An 18,601-nucleotide genomic window follows, 5' to 3' on the forward strand; every position below is an offset into this window, starting at 1 on the left:
TTGAACGATTACCCCTCGGAGACAGCCGTCGATTATTGATGAGAATATTCTGCTCAGTGCGGAACTAATTGTTATGGGACGCCAGTTTTCCACCTTTTCTAGGTCACTTCCCACTTTAGGGATCAGAGTTGTACGATTCTGATTCCATGCAGTTGGGTAGTGATTTACAAGGCATATGATGTTATATAGCATTGCAAGTACGGTCGTTATCCCTTGCGTTTTTAGGTGTTTCTTTTGTATATTATCCGGGCCGCCGGCAGTTTTATTATTCATTTTTTTTATTCTTATGTCTACTTCCCCAGCCAGAATTGGGTATAAAATATCCGATATCGATATAGCTTGTCGTATAAAGGTTTTCTCTTGAAGTACCGGGCCGTTTGTTTCCCAGAGGTTTGTATATAATTCTTTAACCTCACTGGCGATAGGAGGTGGTCTGGGTGGGTCGATAAATGTGTGATCGCCCTTGATAATAATATCCGCTAATTTTTTAGGGCATTCTTTATATAAGTCTTGACAACGTGCATATCTAAACTTTTTCCGGTTGTTACTGTTATTTATTCTTGTTTTTTTGTTTCTGATCCTTCTATTTTTATTATTATTATTGTTGTTATTGCGTATATTGTTGTTGTTGTTATTGCTTATGTTATTATCGTTGTTGTCATTATTCTGGTTGTTATTGCATGTCTCGTTGTTGTTGTTTTTCTTTTTATTATTATTCCTCGCATTCTTACCAGCCGGCATGTTGCTATTGGTAGCTTCATCACTTCCTAGTAAGAATGTTACTAGTGTATCCGACACGTAAGAATCGATTTCTAGTTTTAGTTTGTCAATATCCTCTTTATGATACAACCAGATGTTTTTAAGCTTTATGTGCAAGTTTTTAACACTAGGATGAGCATCATTTATACTGATGCTCTCGATGGCGGTCGTCATCGTTTTCCGCCAATCTATGTCTTCGGCGTTAGGGTCCTGCGCTTCACTGTTGAGGCCCTCTTGCCTAGGAACTACTAGGGCACAACATTCCGTTTTCGTGTAATGGCACCCTGATTGTGATTGCAGCAGAAACAACCGTCTCGTTGTCCGTGTTCAAAGCCATGTCTTCCAGGACCAGGTAGTTGTGTGTCCGAGGCATCATTGTTATTCGATGTATTATCCATTTTCGTTTAGAGTGATTGGTATCCGAGCATAGAGATCAGTAATATTATCCAAATCTAGTTCCGTAATTCAAGCCATAGTCGCATAATAGTCAATCAATCAACGTATTAATACGTGGTTTCTCTTTTTTTTTAAGCTCTTAATTTCGGAGTTCACAAGACTCACCTTTCACACTTGATAGTGTTGACTGGAAAACCAGGTATTGATGTTAATGTTTTATACGTCCTTACTTTCCTCTTTCCTAAGAAAGGGTGTTCGCCACGCTACCTTTAGCCATGATTAGCACTATCAATGCATTATGCCCGATGCGCCAATCATGTTTCCGGCAGGAACCACGAGGAGGTAGGTAGTGTGACTTGGATGGTGAGAGGCTAAGGGCCTAAGGGCCTATATTGCGCATCACCATCCCGTGTAACCAAGGCTCTCACTTCTGGGCGGGAGTACTCTCATTTCTGACACAGATTTTCTTTCTCCTTACATTCTCTCGCCATGTGTCCAAATCCACTACACTTAAAGCATCTCAATACACTCACAAATTCTTTAAATTTGCATGCTCTCCATTTCACATACACGCGTCCTTGTTTCATAAGCATGTTCTTCATTTTCGCATTCATTTCAATTATGACATTTCCCACATCCGCATCCTTCTTGTTCATTCTACTTATGATCTTCACTCGCTCTGCAAATTCATTCCTACTCACGCATTCCTTCAGATTCTTTTCATACAACTCATTCATAAAATCCTCACCAATCATATCATTAGGCACATCATATACAATTATTTTCGGCCCAATTTTCCTCGGCAATTCAACTTTTAAACCTACCTCATTAAACTTAGCACAATCTCTCATCTTCTGTAATTCCTCCTCACTAGCCGTCTCAATTGCCACACCCCCACTTCTAATCCTTCTCACAGCTCTCACTCTTACATCCAGTACCGTGCTAACTTCTTTTATAACTTTTTCCTTAACCTGCTCGCTAGTCATCTTTACATTGACGTCTTTCGGCCTAATAACTACAGCATACTTTTTATCTTTCATTACTTCCACTCTATCCGCACTATCCACACTCATTCTTCGCGTTTCCCTTACTTTTAAGCCAGCCATTCTCGCATACGTTCGAGGAGGTTCATCCAGCACAGTCGCACGTTTCTCACACTCTTCTAACCTACCCTTCAGTCTCTCATTCTCACAAATCAATTTCATCATACACTCTTCATATTCACTCACACAGTTAAACATCTGTTCACAGGTATTCTTAGACACACGATTTGTATCCGAAAACACACATTTCCTTAATTTTTCACCAATCCTTCTCATAACAGTCATACAATCCTCTTCCTCTCTTCCTAAACCTCCCAGTAAACTATCACCCACGTTCAACTCACTCATACTGGAATGCACACTGTCGTGCTTCGACCCTTCACTATCCGATCCATCCTTCTTATCTTCCTCCTCCAAACTCAAATTCTGCCTCTTAGAGCCGTTGTCAATCTCCTTCTCCTTCTCCTTCTTCCTCCTCCTATTCTTCTTCTTATTATTTTGTTTGTTTTTTTGTTTGTTACCATTATCCATGTCTATCCCACGAGTACGGCGGGAAATAATGTCAACCTGGGCAGAGCCCCCACTACCCAGGCAAGGCTATATTCAACTGGACGCCCCAGGTGTCCAGAGGTTGGCGCGCTCGCGGCTGATGCACCCACCAGCCACGCCCTGATGCCATCGACCAGGGCGTACCCTCTCACCGCGCACCTAAGCTTTGGGTTAGGGATTTTTTATAGAGGTTATCATCCTCGCGGCCCAGCCGATTAAGGCAAGACCCCCGTTCCGGTAAAACATGACCACCGGTTTACGGTATGGGGCCCCGAGTAGCTGCTCGAGGCGCTAGGGGAGCGCTCTTTGACGGGCCAGTCACTCTGAACCAATCCGGCTAGGTAGAACCTGCCAGGGACCGAAGTCCCCGCCGGCACAGCTTCAGAGATCATTCGGGCTCAGTGCCCCCCCACCACGACAAGGTGGCGCTCCATTCGGGGGGGGGGGGGGGGTAGATAGGGACAGAGGGAATCTCGTTAATCCATTCACGCGCGTCACTAATTAGATGACGAGGTATTTGGCTATTTTTTTTTTTTTTTTTAGAGAGGGGAAATGCTTTAGGCACACCGGTAAAGATGTTAGCTTACTGGTAGTGTGAGACTCGTTGGTATATACTCACTAAAACCCCTCTTTCATTATGCCTGAGTTAGCAGGCAGCACTAGTTACTAGGTGATTCAGGCAATTACAGGTCTATCCGATGCCACTCCTCACATCTCGAGGCACTCTTCGGGTCGTCATCCGATTGAACATCCAAAACTCACTAAGGCCCCCAATCAGTACTCTGGTCGAAATGATCTTCAGCTCTTTCTTCCGCAGAATGTTCAGGTCAATTAGATGTTTTGCTGACTGAGGGCTCCACACTCCTCGGCATGATAGTGTGATCGAGGAGAATGTCACCTTCGTGGCTCTATGCTGCTCCTTGATCTGTCCTTCTAGCTCCCGGTAATACCGAATCTTCTTCTGGTGCGCTTCATCAAGATCAACCAGCTCGCCAACAACCTGTGCATCTAGGGCAATCACCGCCTGTTTACATTTACCCAAGATATCAGGCTTCCTGAGTCCCTCCGATGTTCTGAAGTGCGGTTCTTCTAGGACTTCCTCATTGGTCTTTCCCAGAGCTCTCTTAACGTAGGCTGCCACCGGATTATGTCTCTCTATTCTCGCAGAGTGTGTTCTGTGGCATCTCTGGAGGATATGGTTGAGAGTTTCAACCTCCTGGCATCCTGCTCTGCATAATCGGTCAGATCTTCGACCTCTGGTTGTCCTAGATTTTGACGGCAATGCATTGATCCGAAGTCTGATAGCGTTGATATAGTTGCGACCAGATAGGAATCGGTTACCTTCAGTAACCCATCGATGCTGTTGTGGCACCATTCTCGATTGTTTCAGGGCCATGCCATCCCACGACTTATGGAGAAGATTCGCCCATCTTTCGTTAAGTTTTGTGGCGTCAGTTATAGAGATACGTCCATCAGTCAACCGTTTGGTTGCTCTGTCAATTTCCTGAGAGAGATAGGGGTATCGCTGCTCGTCACCCTTGCCCAGCTTCAGCAGCCTTTCTCTCCTCTTGAGCGGAATAAACCACCTCAAAGATGGAATGGACAGCCCACCATCCTTAACGTTGGCGTGGATGTACGAGTTGAGCACATCCTTAGGCAAAACCAACCATTTTCTCACTGCACCTCTCACCAAAGCATCAAGCCTTCTGAGCTTACTTAAGGTTACATTTCCTAATATTAGGAGGTGGTAAAGCGATGGAAGTACCATGACCCTAAGCGCGAAAGTTCGTTGCTGTGGTTTAAGAGGCGCTTTTGTAAGCTTATCGATGGCCTGCTTCAGTAGCTCTCCTGCTCTATCCGACGCCAGGCGTCCTTCAGGTGTAAATTGGACACCTAAATACTTCCATTCATCCTCTCTTTTCAGGGCAGGAAGGTCATGGCCGAGGCAACTAAATTTAATCCTTCCGTCTACCACCGACTTTTTAACGTGTGGAACATTCCTGATCGCAATTGTGAACGACTTACTAGCGTTTATTGTCAGTCCACATTGCGACAGGTACACGTTTGCCAGGTCAATAGTTTGTTGCAGTCCCTCCTGTGTCGAGGCCACAAATACCAGGTCATCAGCGAAGGCTAAGGCGTTATAGTGCCTTCCGCCTATATCAACTCCAACTTCACTTGGAATTTGCTGGAGTAGCCTGTCTATAACTTGGTTAAATATGACCGGTGATAGCGGGACTCCCTGTTTAACAACACAGGTGGGATGAAGAGCGTCCGACTCCCAGCCGCTACACCTAAGTCTCGTTGTGCTACGCTGATAGACGTTGGTAACGTACTGCACCAGTCGAGCAGGAGCGCCTTTGGTAGTCAGGGTGTCCCTAATCGTGTGGTGCGTCACGGAATCGAACGCTTTTGCTAGATCGACCGATGCGATGTAAAGCGGCTTAAAATATTGACGGTGGTACCGGAGGATCAAGTCAAGATGGAAGATATTTTCGGAACAACCATCAACTGGGAGGAAGGCTTTCTGGCGGTCATCGATCTTAACGCCATTGACGAGGCGCGTTGCCAGGACTTTATGGAAAGTTCTTGTAATAACGGAGGAAACTGTAATGGGCCGGAAGTCGCCTGGAGCCGAAGCTTGATCCTTTTTCGGAATCAAAATGGTTCTTGACTCCGTCAGGTGATTAGGAAGTCTTCCACACAGCAAAAATAGATTTAGTATTCTCGTCAAAATCTCTAGAGGCATTGCTCTTAACTGTCGAGCAGTCACGCCATCTGGGCCCGGAGCGGTAGTTCTCTCCGGCAGCGCTTTCATCACCTCAGAGGGTGTTATGCAACTCCATAGGCCCTCGACAGTCTCCTTCATCCGTCCAATGCCAGGTGTTCTCTCACTTTCTTTTGTGAACACCGTTGTCCAAAAGGGAGTCATTTCTTCTTGGGGCGGTGGATGCTCGGTTGTCATATCATTGAGAATTGTACGCAGGCAGTTGCAAGGATTCCTATTCCAGGCTCTCTGCGTTTGGGCATATTCTATGCGCCGAGCACGTCGCCTGGTCATCTTCATTTGAGCCTTCTCACACGCAGCCTTCCCTTTTCTTCCACCGATCGCCTTTGGAAAGATCTCGAGTAGATAGATCTCCAGTTCCTGGGAGATCCTGTCAACAGGCCATGCTTCGATATGCTCCCATATATCTTTTAGATGTTGCGACGAGTATTCAGTGCCATCAAGAGGCGTCATCTCAGAGCCTAGATCAAGGATCGTCCGAATCAGACCATTCTACTCCTCTTCATGCCCCGATGAGCCCTCATCTGAGGGTTGATCATGGGGATTAGCATCAACAATGCTACTCTCGTTCATCTCACTGATGAATTTTTGAACCAGCTCCTTGTAGCTCTGGTATTTACGCTGCCCTTTTATCGCTTCTAGGGAGCGATTCTTGAGGAGCTTCAGTAGAGCCTGATTTATGAAGCGCTCGCCATTCAACGTAAGGCGCACCTCCTGTCTCGCCATGAGCGAACGTTCCTCTGCACACCACGGAGCCCTGCGGACGGTCATATCTTCTAGAGCATTTTGGTCGTACCAGTTTTTATGTACTCTCTGTTCATGGACACTACGGCCACGTAGTTTGTCAAATGATCTGGAGCAACCCGGAGCCCTGCACGGGTATGGAGCGACATCAGACACACCCGGATCACCATTATCACCCATAGTCGGGTCGATTGAACCTGAGGGCCCATCGACAGAATTATTTTTCATCCGAGGCTTTGTTCTGTTATTTGGGCCGACTAAAGAAGACCGAGAGGGCTGGCAACCCGCAAGGCCTGTAAACGCAGAGGCAGCTATTAGTTTCCTCGCCCGCCTGTCTAGACGGGCGAGTACTCGTAGCGGGACCCACGAAGAGGATGCTGCTTGCTAACTAAGACACCCTTTTTTTTTTTTGAGAGGAGAAATGCTTTATGCACACCGGCAACGATGTTAGTTTGCCGGTAGTGTGGCACTCTGATGGTAATATACCCACTAAAACTCCTCTTTATTATGCCTGTATGGCAGGCAGCACCCTTTGCTCCGAGTTGGTTATTCCTCCCGCTATCCAATCCCCGTCCTGGTGATGGTTGTCCGGTTAAAGCGTCAGAACGCGTTCAATCCTCCTATCAGCACTCGTGTACTTAGGATCTTAAGCTCCGATTTTCGTAGGACCCCCATATTGATTAATGAGCTGGCTGATGCTTCGTTCCATATACCGCGATATGAGAGCGTGATTGTCGTGTATGGTACGCTTTGCACAGCGTACCGCTCCCTGATAAGGGTTTCTAGAGGTTTGTACTTCTCGGCTTTGGTCTTGTGTGCCACATCTGTCTCTATATGCTCGCTTACCACTTGTGCATCCAGGACAACTGCCACAGAACCCTCCTTGCAAATAAGGTCTGGTTTTCTTAACCCTTCTGGTGTTGCGAAGTGTGGCTCGTTATCGACCTTATCGAACTTCTTCGCCAGAGCCCTTTCCACGTATTTAATGATGGCGTTGTGCCGCTCAATTTGAGCTCTGTGCGTTCGGTGACATTGCTGGACCACATGGTTTAGCGTCTCGACAGCGTTACAGCCACCTCGACACATGCGGTCTTTTCTCTGTCCTCTGGCCGTCCTGGACCTCGTTGGCAGAGCATTAATTCTTAATTTCGTGGCATTGAGGAAATCTTTTCCACTTAAAAATCTACTGCCATCCAGAACCCACCGATGTTGCTGGGGCACCCTTCGAGACTCCTTTAAGCCTCTCCCATCAATCGACTCATGGAGCAACCTTGCCCTTGTGACGTAAACTGGGTAAAAATACTTGAAAAAAAGGAGAGTGGGAGTTACCCAGCTCTTTATCCCGTTCTTTACTGACAAAAAGTATAAGTTTATTTAAGACAAAGTTACAAAACGGAGGTTCAGCCAAGATTGACTGCCCTGGGAAAGTTCCCATACTTATAGCTTGACCTTATTGATTAGTAATGCATTTTTTGGGGGGCTTTCGAAATCAGGCGGATGTGATTTGACTAATGCTGTTGCGTACGCGTGTATCGAGAAATGCTGTGGTGTCGAGGTGAATGCTCGGGGAATGCTGACTTGTGCAAATGACTCGGGAAATGCTGTGGTGTCGAATGGAATATGATCTGGTATAGCTCGGGGATTTTTAGGGCGTTACATACCCCCCTTCTTAGATTGATTTTGGTCCTCCAAAATTTTACTTCCTCTTGAGGATGGACTTGTGGAATCTTGCTTTTCCGGATTCAAAGGTAACACGCCAGTCTCCTGTATCGGGAAGGGAACTCTATTGTTGGTACCTCTGTACAAATGTTTTGCGATGCTGAAGGTACAGGTGCCGGTGTTACATTGTTAATGGTTTGCGCATTGCTCTTAGTTTTATAACATAATAAATGGATGCAAAGTTTCTTAAGTAAACAATTAAAGATTCCTATCTTATTTAATACATATACGCCTAATAGTCCAAGGGAAACATAGCCTGCTATTTGTAATGTTGTGAGTCCCCAATGTTTAATGCTTTCGATTCTATGTGAATAAGTCAACTGGTTTGTCCTGTCAGTTATCTGGTCTCGTTAATTATTAATGGTACTGAGATTTTGAAGTATATTTTGTTATTTAGTGTAAATACTTTGAGTGCAGCTATGTCTAGAATAAATTGAAAATTTTCTTTCTTAGGTTCTATAGCGGAATTGAGTGCCTTATGTGCCAAAGCTTTGCCAAAATTGTTTATGAAAATTTCGTGGTCTATGATCTGTGGACTAATTATCCCTTGTTTAGCCATTAATATCACGTTAAGCGTCTCGTCAAGTTGAAATTGTAAGTCATATATAGCGCTTTCTGTTCTGATAAACGGTTCTGTGATCAATTCCTCTCGATTGGTTGCTTGTTCTAAATCCTTAAATGCTAAACTCAAATTCTCTATGCGTTTGATTCCGTCCGAGCTTATGATTTTTCTAATTAAAGCGGTCTGATTGCTTACAATGGTTTTCAGTTCGTTTCCTTCGTTGAACAGTTTGTCGATATTCGCGTTTATTAATTCTAAATCGTTATTGTCTAATGTACCGAATAAGCTCTTGGATACTGATCCTATAATATTTAATAGTCCTCTCTTATATCTACTATGTGTGATTAATTTTAGGTGTAGCGCTAAGCTATCCAATTTTTCTATTCGTTCGTTTAGTGAATCAATCTCATTCTTTAGTCTGCAAGCTTCTTTACATTGTATCTGAATACCTTTAGTATACATCTTAACTTGATTAAACCTTATAAATACATCGTCTATGTGTTCAATCCTATGTAAATATCTACTTCTGAGTTATACAAGTATGCTTTATTGATTTCCTCGTGGAATATCGAGCTGTCCTCTAAGGGTACTATATCTAATCCGTATACAAGGTTCCCGGTAAAGGTGATGGTGACCGTCCTGCAAAGTAAGGTTTTAATCGGTTACCGTGTATCTTTTCAACTTGGTTGTCGACAAAAATTTCATAGTACGGTGTGTTGACTCTTTGTATCCTATATGGTCCTAACCATTCAACATCTAACTTGCCTTTTTTATGATCGTTGTGTACTAACACAAAATCTCCTTCTTTAAATATTGCCTGAGTCCTGACAATCTTTCTTCTTTGGTCCCTTTGATACCTCTTTTTACTCTTCAACAGAGTTTCTCTAGCCAGTGTCAAATATCTATTCAATTGTTTTTGCCAAAGTGAAAACATTTCATCGTAGGTGAAACCTGTGGTTCTCGCGATGGATGAGGGTAGGTTAGCTTTTCTACCGAAGGTGAGTTCGAAAGGTGTAAAGCCAGTTGCTTCATGAATAGAAGTATTGTATCCTAGACAAATAAAGTTCAGAACATCGTCCCATTCCTTGTCACTGTCATGTAAGCTAGTTCGTATTAAATCTTTTACTGTAGCATGAGTTCTTTCTAAGGATCCGTTGGATTGGGGGTGGAAGGATGTAGTCTTTACGTGTTTGATTTTAAATGCTTCCTCGAATTTCGTCATTAGTTCGCTAACAAAGTTTTGTCCCTGGTCGGTGAGTATTGTTTTAGGTGCTTAAAATATGTATATGTAGTGGTCCAGTAATGCATTAAGTATCGACTCTGTCTGTTGTGTTTTTAGGGGTACTAGTATGAGGTATTTCGTTAGGTCATCGTGTATAGAGAGTATAAATTGATTTCCTTTTTTGGTCTTTTTCATTGGGCCTATGATGTCCATAGCTATTTTATCGTTCGGTTGCATTGGCGTGTCTGATATTATTGGCATTTCTTTAGGTCTAATTCTTGTTAATTTTTCCTTTTGGCAGGCGTCGCACCTCTTCACATAATCTTCTATCTTCTCCATCAGGTGTGGTATTTTGAATTTGTCCTTTATTCTCTGATAGGTCTTCTGTATTCCGAAGTGTCCGGTGGCGTCATTGTGGTTTTCTTTCAGTATCGTCTCTATTTCTTCTTCCGTCAGTTCTCGTATCGGTTCCCATGCGAAGTAGATCGTTTTATACCGGTCGTTGAAGTACATTAGTATGATCTTGATCCTATTTTTCTCCATTTCGGTTAGTGCCTTGTCTCCGATTCCAATCTTCGTACTTTTCTGCAGTATTTGGCATATTTTCTTCAGCCAGTTTATTCTGTCGTAATTGCCTAGTTCAGTTTTGGTTAACTGATAGAACGTATGGTCATTTGGTACGATCTTTAAACGCGCTGGTATTGTTTCATCCTTTTCCCATTCGTCGAAAATCTTTAAGTGGTTTTGAATTTCGGGATCTTCTTCGTCTTGTTGCCTGGTGATTGCATGTACTCTTGACAACGCGTCCGCGGCTGTGTTATCCTTTCCTTTTGTATATTCGATCTCGTATTCGTACTCTTCCAATTTCAGTCTCCATCTCATTAATCTTGAAGAAGGGTCTTTACAGTTGTTTAACCACTTGAGTGCTTGGTGGTCGGTGCGTATGACGAACTTCCGCCCTAATAGGTATTGTCTCAGTCTCTTTACTGCCCATACGATGGCCAATAGTTCTTTTTCTGTTGTCGTGTAGTTTCGTTCAGGTGCGTTAAGTGTTCGCGATATATAACAACATGGGTGTCCGTCTTGTGATAGTACTGCTCCTATACCTTCGTTACTGGCGTCTGTCGTTAGTGTAAATTGTCTGTTAAAGTCTGGGTATGTCAATACGGGTGCTTCACATAGCTTTTGCTTTAAGGTTTCGAAACTGTTTTGTTGTTTGTCTGTCCAGTGGAATGGTACGTCTTTTTGGGTCAAGTCTGTCAATGGTTTAGCGATCTTTGAAAAGTTCCGTATGAATTTTCGATAGTATCCGGATAATCCTAAAAATGATTTGATTTCTGTCGGTGTTGTAGGTACTTTAAAACGTTCTACAGCTAGTATCTTTTTAGGGTTTGGTTTGACTCCTTCCGCGGTTACTAGGTGTCCAAGGTATTCTAGTTCAGGTTTTAAAAATTCGCATTTATCTGGCTGTATCTTTAGTCCAAGTTCCCTGAGTCTCTGAAGTACCATAGCTAAGTTTTCGTTGTGTTTCCCTATTGTGTCTCCGAAAATTATTATGTCATCTAAGTAAACGAAGCAGTGTTTATTAACTAGTCCTCTAAGTGCTGTGTCCATCATTCGTTGAAAGGTAGCTGGGGCATTCTTAAGTCCAAAAGGCATTCTGTTATAGTGAAAGTGTCCCTGAGGTGTACTAAAGGCTGTGTATTTTTTTGAGTCAGGATCCATAGGAATTTGGTGGAAACCAGAGGATAGGTCTAGGGCCGAAAAGAATTTAGCGTTTCCTAATTGACTAAGTATGTCGTCGATGTCTGGTAAAGGGTAAGCGTCTTGGTCTGTCAATTCGTTTAATTTCCTAAAATCGATAACTATTCTCCATTTCTGTTTTCCTGAAGCATCTGCCTTTTTAGGTACCACCCATACAGGAGAGTTGTATGGCGAATCCGATTCTTCGATAATTTTCTTATTGAGCATGTCATTCATTTGCTTCTCAATTTCGAGCTTGTGACATTCCGGAGGTCTATACGATTTAGTGTTAATGATTTTATTTTCTTTCAAAGTTATAGTGTGTTTAGCAAGGTTAGTACAGGGTAGGGTATCGGTTTCTAAGTTGAACACGTCTAAGTAATGGATTAAAATTTTCTCAATAGGTTCGCGGAGGTTTTTCTCTATATGACTTGTTCTCACTATGGCTTTGAATTTCCCAATTTGGTCTATTTCGTTTATGTTATAAATTTGGTTAGAGATATCTTTGTTTGTCTCACCAAAGTTGAAGAAGCATACTCGCGTTGGTCTGCCTTCGAGATAGATTGTCTGAACTTTGACTTCTCCTGGTTGTACTGTAGCTGGTTTCTGAAAATATAGCACATTGTCGTTAAGCTTGATTTTATCATTAGAGATTTCATATTGGTACTTTTCTAAGCAAGGTAGCCTTGTGATTCCGTCTTCTATTAAAGGAAAGTCGTCTGGTATAACAAAGAATTTATGTGATTGGTCAAAGATTCGAATTTTAACGTATCTGTCAGTAGTGTAACGGTCTTGTCCCATAAAAAATGTTCGCGGTTCTGTTTTGTTCATAACGCTATTAATTTTTGATTCTTTAATTAAATTTATTCCTGCTCCTGTGTCGATGAGGTGTATCCGTCTTCCTCCTGATGTATTGAATGTGGTAGTAAGAAGTCTTCCTGTTGTTGTATTGACTCGAATTCTTGGCCGTTCTCGATCTCTACTCTGTTTACCCGTGGTGGTAGGTTTCGCTGGCTGGCTGGTGGAAAATTTCCATTCGGACACTGGTTGGCTATGTGTCCCGAGCGATTGCACTTGAAGCATTTTATTGCTGCGTGTTCAGCTAATGGTGTTCGTTCGAGGCGCTTGAAGCTGTTTGCTGCTGCTGACTGCGCGATTGTTCGTACCGTAGGTCGTCGCTCGTCGTAGCGTCTTGGTTGTTGTTGATTAGCGAAGCGGTTGGTGTTCACTGCTCGTTCCGATCGTGATGCTGCTGGTCGCTTCCATTCGTTTTGCTCTTCTCGTAGATAGCGTTCGATTTCCGCTGCTTTCTTCTCGGTTTCGGCTAAAGATTGAGGTTCGTTTGCCAAAAGCGTTCGTCCTATGTCTCTTCTGAGTCCTTTCAGATAGATTCTATTCACTTTCTTCATTGTTGCTTCCATCATTATGCGCCTGGTTATTGGTTGCGGATATTCGTTGGTAATGGCATATGTTAGCTTGTTCAATACGCGTCTGAATCGGATGTTAAAATTCTATACACTTTCTTCTTTTCCTTGCTTGATTTCCCGCAGTTGCTCGCTGTATTCGTCTGTGGTTACCTGAGTTGCCACGTTTGATCGTAAGGCTTCGTATAGTTCACCAAAAGATTCTATTTGTAAATTTCGTATCCCTTGGGCCGCTTTCCCAATGATTTTCTCTACTTTAATGGCTTTTAATAGCAATTCTTTTTCGGTACACATGTTGCGCATGGAACGTACTTCTTTAATAAAATCTTCTACCCCAATATCGTCATCTCCGTTTAGCGTTGGAATATACCGTATAGCATCCTTGGCTCGTAGCGTTGGAGTACAGTCTGTTGTTCGTTCAGAAGCTTCATCGTTCACATCATTATTGATTGTGACTATCGGTGGTGCTGTTCGAGTTGTGGTGGTTTGCTCAGCTCGTTCTTGTTGTATGGCTGTACTTGCACCATCGTCGCCCGTTATTAGGGATCCGAACTCGTCAGTCGTCACTGTTCTAATACTTACGCCCATCCGTAGATCAGCGAGGTTCTTGCCGAGGATCTCTATTTCCCTAATACGTTTTTTATTTTCTTCGTCAGCTTGTTTCGTTAGTAGCACGAATTGCCTTTGAAGTTCCGACATTTCTTTTTCATGTCGTTCGTTTTGCTTTTGCATAGCATCTAGGATTGCTCTTAGATTGGGGTCTACACCTGTAGAGGTTGAAGCTTGTTCTCCGTTCTTTGTCATTATTGTAACCTTTTCGTCGTCTTGAATCTTGACTGCTGATGCTACTACCTCTTACGCGGTAATAAATAAATGAAGCCAGAGTTTTACCTTAGTGATTGCCGTAGCACGGGGCGGTTCCGTAGAAAGCTCCAAATCGACTGGTTCACTGGATTCGTTATAGTGCAGTTGTCTTCAGAGTTGACCGTAGTCCCAAGGAGTGGCTCTTCCGTAGTAGAGTTGTCGTTGGTTTACTTGAAGATCGATTTGCACTATCCTGGCAGGATCGCCAAAATGTGACGTAAACTGGGTAAAAATACTTGAAAAAAGGAGAGTGGGAGTTACCCAGCTCTTTATCCCGTTCTTTACTGACAAAAAGTATAAGTTTATTTAAGACAAAGTTACAAAACGGAGGTTCAGCCAAGATTGACTGCCCTGGGAATGTTCCCATACTTATAGCTTGACCTTATTGATTAGTAATGCATTTTTTTGGGGGCTTTCGAAATCAGGCGGATGTGATTTGACTAATGCTGTTGCGTACGCGTGTATCGAGAAATGCTGTGGTGTCGAGGTGAATGCTCGGGGAATGCTGACTTGTGCAAATGACTCGGAAAATGCTGTGGTGTCGAATGGAATATTATCTGGTATAGCTCGGGGATTTTTAGGGCGTTACACCCTCCTTTCCTCAACCTTCGCGACTGAGTCGTGCGTTACTTGGTGTTCTGTAAGCCTCCGTGTGGCTTTTTGGATTTCCTGAGAGAGGAAGGGATCGGTTGGTTGACCTCCCTTTTGCAACTTCAACAGTCTCTCTCTCCTTCGTAGGGGCATAAGCCACCTAGCGGATGGTATAGATAATCCGCCATCTTTGGCATTAGCGTGAAAGTAAGCCTTGACCGTGTCATGCGGGAGGCAGAGCCATTTCCTCACCGCTTTCCTCGCCATTGTGTCGATCTTTTTAAGTCGCCCCAAAGTTGTTTCACCCAGGGTTAGCAGATGGGATATCCCCGGCAGGACCATCACTCGGAGAGGGAATAGTCTCTGTTGCGGCTTAAGTGGCGCTTTGGTCAGCTTGTCTAATGCTTCTGAAAGTTGCGTTTCGGGCTTCGTGGTTGTCCGTCCCTCCGGTGTGAATGGGATACCAAGGTACTTCCACTGGTCTTCCCGCTTAAGAGCAGGCAGTCTCTGGCCAGAGCAGATGAATCGTGTTCGACTGTCCACTACCGACTTCTTCATATGTGGCACATTCGTTAGGGCTACAGTGAAGGACTTAGTAGCGTTAATCCTAAGCCCGCACTTTGTCAGGAAGTTTGTTGCTTCGTCGATCAACAATTGGAGGCCTTTAGGTGTTCTGGCTATGAATAGCAGGTCATCAGCAAACGCTAATGCGTTAAAGTGACCTTCTCCAATGTCCGCACCAATCTCTGATGGAATGAGACGCAGGAGGTTGTCCATTATCATATTAAAAATTAATGGAGACAGGGGGTCTCCCTGTTTAACTCCGCAGGTGGGATTGATCTCATCTGACTCGAGAGTCGTGTCGTACTCCTCCGATACACGTCCATAATGTAGTCGATCATGGGTTGAAGCAGCCCCATAGTCTCGATAACATTCTTAATTGCCCTGTGTGACACAGAGTCAAAAGCTTTTGCAATGTCGAATGATGCAACGTATACCGGTTTGAAGTTTTGACGATGGTATTTTAGTATCAGATCTAGAGCGAATATATTCTCATTGCAACCATCTCTAGGTAGAAACGCGCTTTGCCTTTTATCCAGCTTGACGTGGTGCATAAGACGCCTTACCATTATTTTGTGGAAGGTTCTCGTTATTACCGAAGAGATCGTTATCGGTCTGTAATCACCAGGGTCCACCGCACCGTCCTTCTTCGGTATAAGCGTCGTTCTTGAATGAAGGAGATGCTTGGGCAGTTTTCCACACATCAAGAAACGATTGAAAATTCTTGTCAAAATGTGAAGTGGAACCGCGCGTAGCTGTCTTGACGTCAGACCATCCGGACCTGGGCTGGTGGTTAGGTCAGGGAAGGCCCTCTGGATTTCATGTGGCTCGATTACATTCCACGGCTCCGGCACTACTGTTCTCTTCGGTATAATGCCGGGGGATTCCCCGCTCTCACACGTCATAGTTGTTTGCCAGAATCGAATCATCGTATCCTTATCAGGTATTGTTGACAAGGATTTACCTTTAAGGATAGTTTTAAGGCATCTGCATGGGTTCTTTTTCCAGGCTCGCTGTGTGATGGCGTACTCGGCACGCCGAGCTTGCCGCCTGGTTTGAGTTCGATTTGAAGGCAGCTTTGATGGTCTTTTTGTTTTCGACGCCAGTGGGAACGTCTGTAGTAAATAAATCTCTGGTTCTAGAGATATTGTTTCCTTCCTACCGGTAAATGTGAGCATATTCGCTCCAACTGATCGGCATGGAACTCCGACCCCATTAGGGGCTCCATGCTTGCGAACATGTCGAGTATTGAGGTAAGCAGGCCGGTTTGTGACTCATGCTGTAGCGAGTCTTGTTCTGTGTTACAGCACTGAGGCTCATCAGCTCTCTCCATTTCAGATATAATCTGGAGGACTTTTTCCTTATGGGCCTGCTTCCTCCTTTGGCCTTTAATGGATTCGAGGGTTCTGTTTGGAAAGGGAGGAGTCAATGCCTTATTTATGAATTTTTCACCCTCTAGGACTAGACGTGCCTCCTCGCGAGCCAGGAGAGCCGATTCTTCGACACTCCACTGCGCTTTCTTGCTTTCGATGTTTGCAAGCAATCTCTCATCATTCCAGTTTTTGTGGGCACGTTGTTCGTGTACACCTCGTCCTCTTGCGTTCAGGAGAATTTTTCCACAGCCGGGATAACGACATAGACGGGGATCGTCAGCGTTTGGTCTAACTTCCTCGGGTGTCGGGTTGGTTGAGCCTGAGGGCCCTCCAACAAAATTAATTTCATCCGAGGCTTGTTCGTTAGTTTCAGGGCCGACAAGTTACAGTCCAGAGGGCTGGCAACCCCCAAGACCGTTTTTCGCAGAGGCAGTACTTAGCTCCCCCCCCCCCCGAGGGGGGTACTAGCAGCGGGACCCACGAGGAGGGGACTGCTTGCTAACTAAGACTCCCGGTTAAGAGAGACATAGTTACTCCCGCCGTTTGCCCGCGCTTTTTTGAATTTCTTCACGTTGACATTCAGAGCACTGGGCAGAAATCACATTGCGTCAACACCCGTGGGGGCCATCGCAATGCTTTGTTTTAATTAGACAGTCGGATTCCCCTAGTTCGTGCCAGTTCTGAGCTGAGCGTTGAATGGCGGCCGAAGAGGACGACCGTTCTAGACGGAAGCCTCGCAGCAAGGAAGATCCGCGGGAGGCCAAGGCCCGGGACCGAGCTCGGATTCCCATCAATGTGTTCACCTCGCCCAGGCCCGGCACGTCAGCCAGACGTGGTCCAGGAATTGTATCCGTAGACCGCAATGTGCGTTCGAAATGTCGATGTTCATGTGTCCTGCAGTTCACACGTTGACGCGCAATTAGCTGCGTTCTTCATGGACCCACGAGCTAAGCGATCCACCGTTCAGGGTAATCGTATAATTTGATTTATAATCAATATATAATTATGTCTCTTGTTCTGCGGTTCATAAGAACGCCGATACCTGAAAGCTCCAACCAGCGCGCGAAGGAGATTCAGGCGTCGTTTTTAAGGACGACACACGATCGTCCGTAGAAACGGAAACCGTCGCGAGTACGCGATGCAATGCGCACACGTATCCGACGGCCGGGCGGAAAATACATTGAAAAACCTTTAAAGTGGAAAACACAGGAGGAGAATTCACAAAACGACGGGGATCATAGACAACCCGATACTGGATCCCGACACTTCTCCTCCTCCTCTCTTATTGGAGAATGAACTCGATAACTAGCGGACTTCACAGCCGGCTCTGGCCGTGCGCGATCGTTCGTCCCAAGCTCTTGTGCACTGTATTATCGCCACACAGAGAGTAGAGTGTCAGAATCGCACACAGCTTTACGCGAGATACGCAGCCGGTCCTCTCGAAACACATTTCCACTTGTGCACGGAGAACGATTATTCGATACTAGCGGACTTCACAGCCGGCTCTGGCCGTGCGCGATCGTTCGTCCCAAGCTCTTGTGCACTGTATTATCGCCACACAGAGAGTAGAGTGTCAGAATCGCACACAGCTTTACGCGAGCTACGCAGCCGGTCCTCTCGAATATACGTGTTCGTCAACGAACACGCATGCGGCGACGTTTTGTGCTCTATGTTATACGCGAACTCGATAAATAGAGCGGGACTCACAGCCGGCTCTGGCAGCGGTCATTCGTCCCACGCTCGTGTGTGCGCTATCGCCACACAGAGTAGGGTGTCAGACTCACGCAGCTTTAAAAGCGAGCTTCACAGCAGGTCCTTCTCTCATCCTATTCCTCGACGTTCGTGACAGAACACAACGCGTTCACCGCAAGTTTTCCACAGGCTACCCTGTTGTTGTCCTCTCTTTCTCTAGAGGAGAGACAACACCACCGTTTCCAATGGACGTATCTCGGACACCACAGGCGAAGACCGAGGAAGCGCGATATGTGGATTCGAATCGACGCTTACATCCCTGTTCTTGCGACCGTAATTGTCCATATAATTGTCGAGAGCCTACACACAGGCAGACCAATGGCGTATATTATAGTATACACGTCTCTTTGACACGAGGTATTTTTATCAAAGAGAACACGATCCATCAGGTGGCGGGTGAAAAACATCGATTCGTAACGACGGATATTTCTATATTCGTGGTTAAGCTATAACATTCAGCGTCCGACGGGAAACCGCACCCTATTGATCGTTCGAGTTTGCAATGTGAACG

General features: G+C 44.8%; 1 long non-coding RNA gene and 1 pseudogene across 1 annotated transcript in view; one reads left to right on the forward strand and one right to left on the reverse strand.

Annotated features, from left to right (window-relative positions):
* The window catches only part of LOC143363122 (uncharacterized), a 20,777-nt gene extending 3,671 nt beyond the window's left edge, over positions 1 to 17,106 (forward strand). The window contains exon 2 of the long non-coding RNA XR_013083742.1: positions 16,859 to 17,106. This is a non-coding gene — a long non-coding RNA (uncharacterized LOC143363122). The remainder of the gene's footprint in view (positions 1 to 16,858) is intronic.
* A 47-nt stretch (positions 17,107 to 17,153) lies between these two features.
* On the reverse strand, positions 17,154 to 17,309 carry LOC143363136 (5.8S ribosomal RNA; annotated as a pseudogene).
* Between the last annotated feature and the right edge of the window lie 1,292 nt (positions 17,310 to 18,601).

Source organism: Halictus rubicundus, unplaced genomic scaffold (genome assembly GCF_050948215.1).
Source record: "Halictus rubicundus isolate RS-2024b unplaced genomic scaffold, iyHalRubi1_principal scaffold0022, whole genome shotgun sequence".
Taxonomy (NCBI): Eukaryota; Metazoa; Arthropoda; class Insecta; order Hymenoptera; family Halictidae; genus Halictus; species Halictus rubicundus.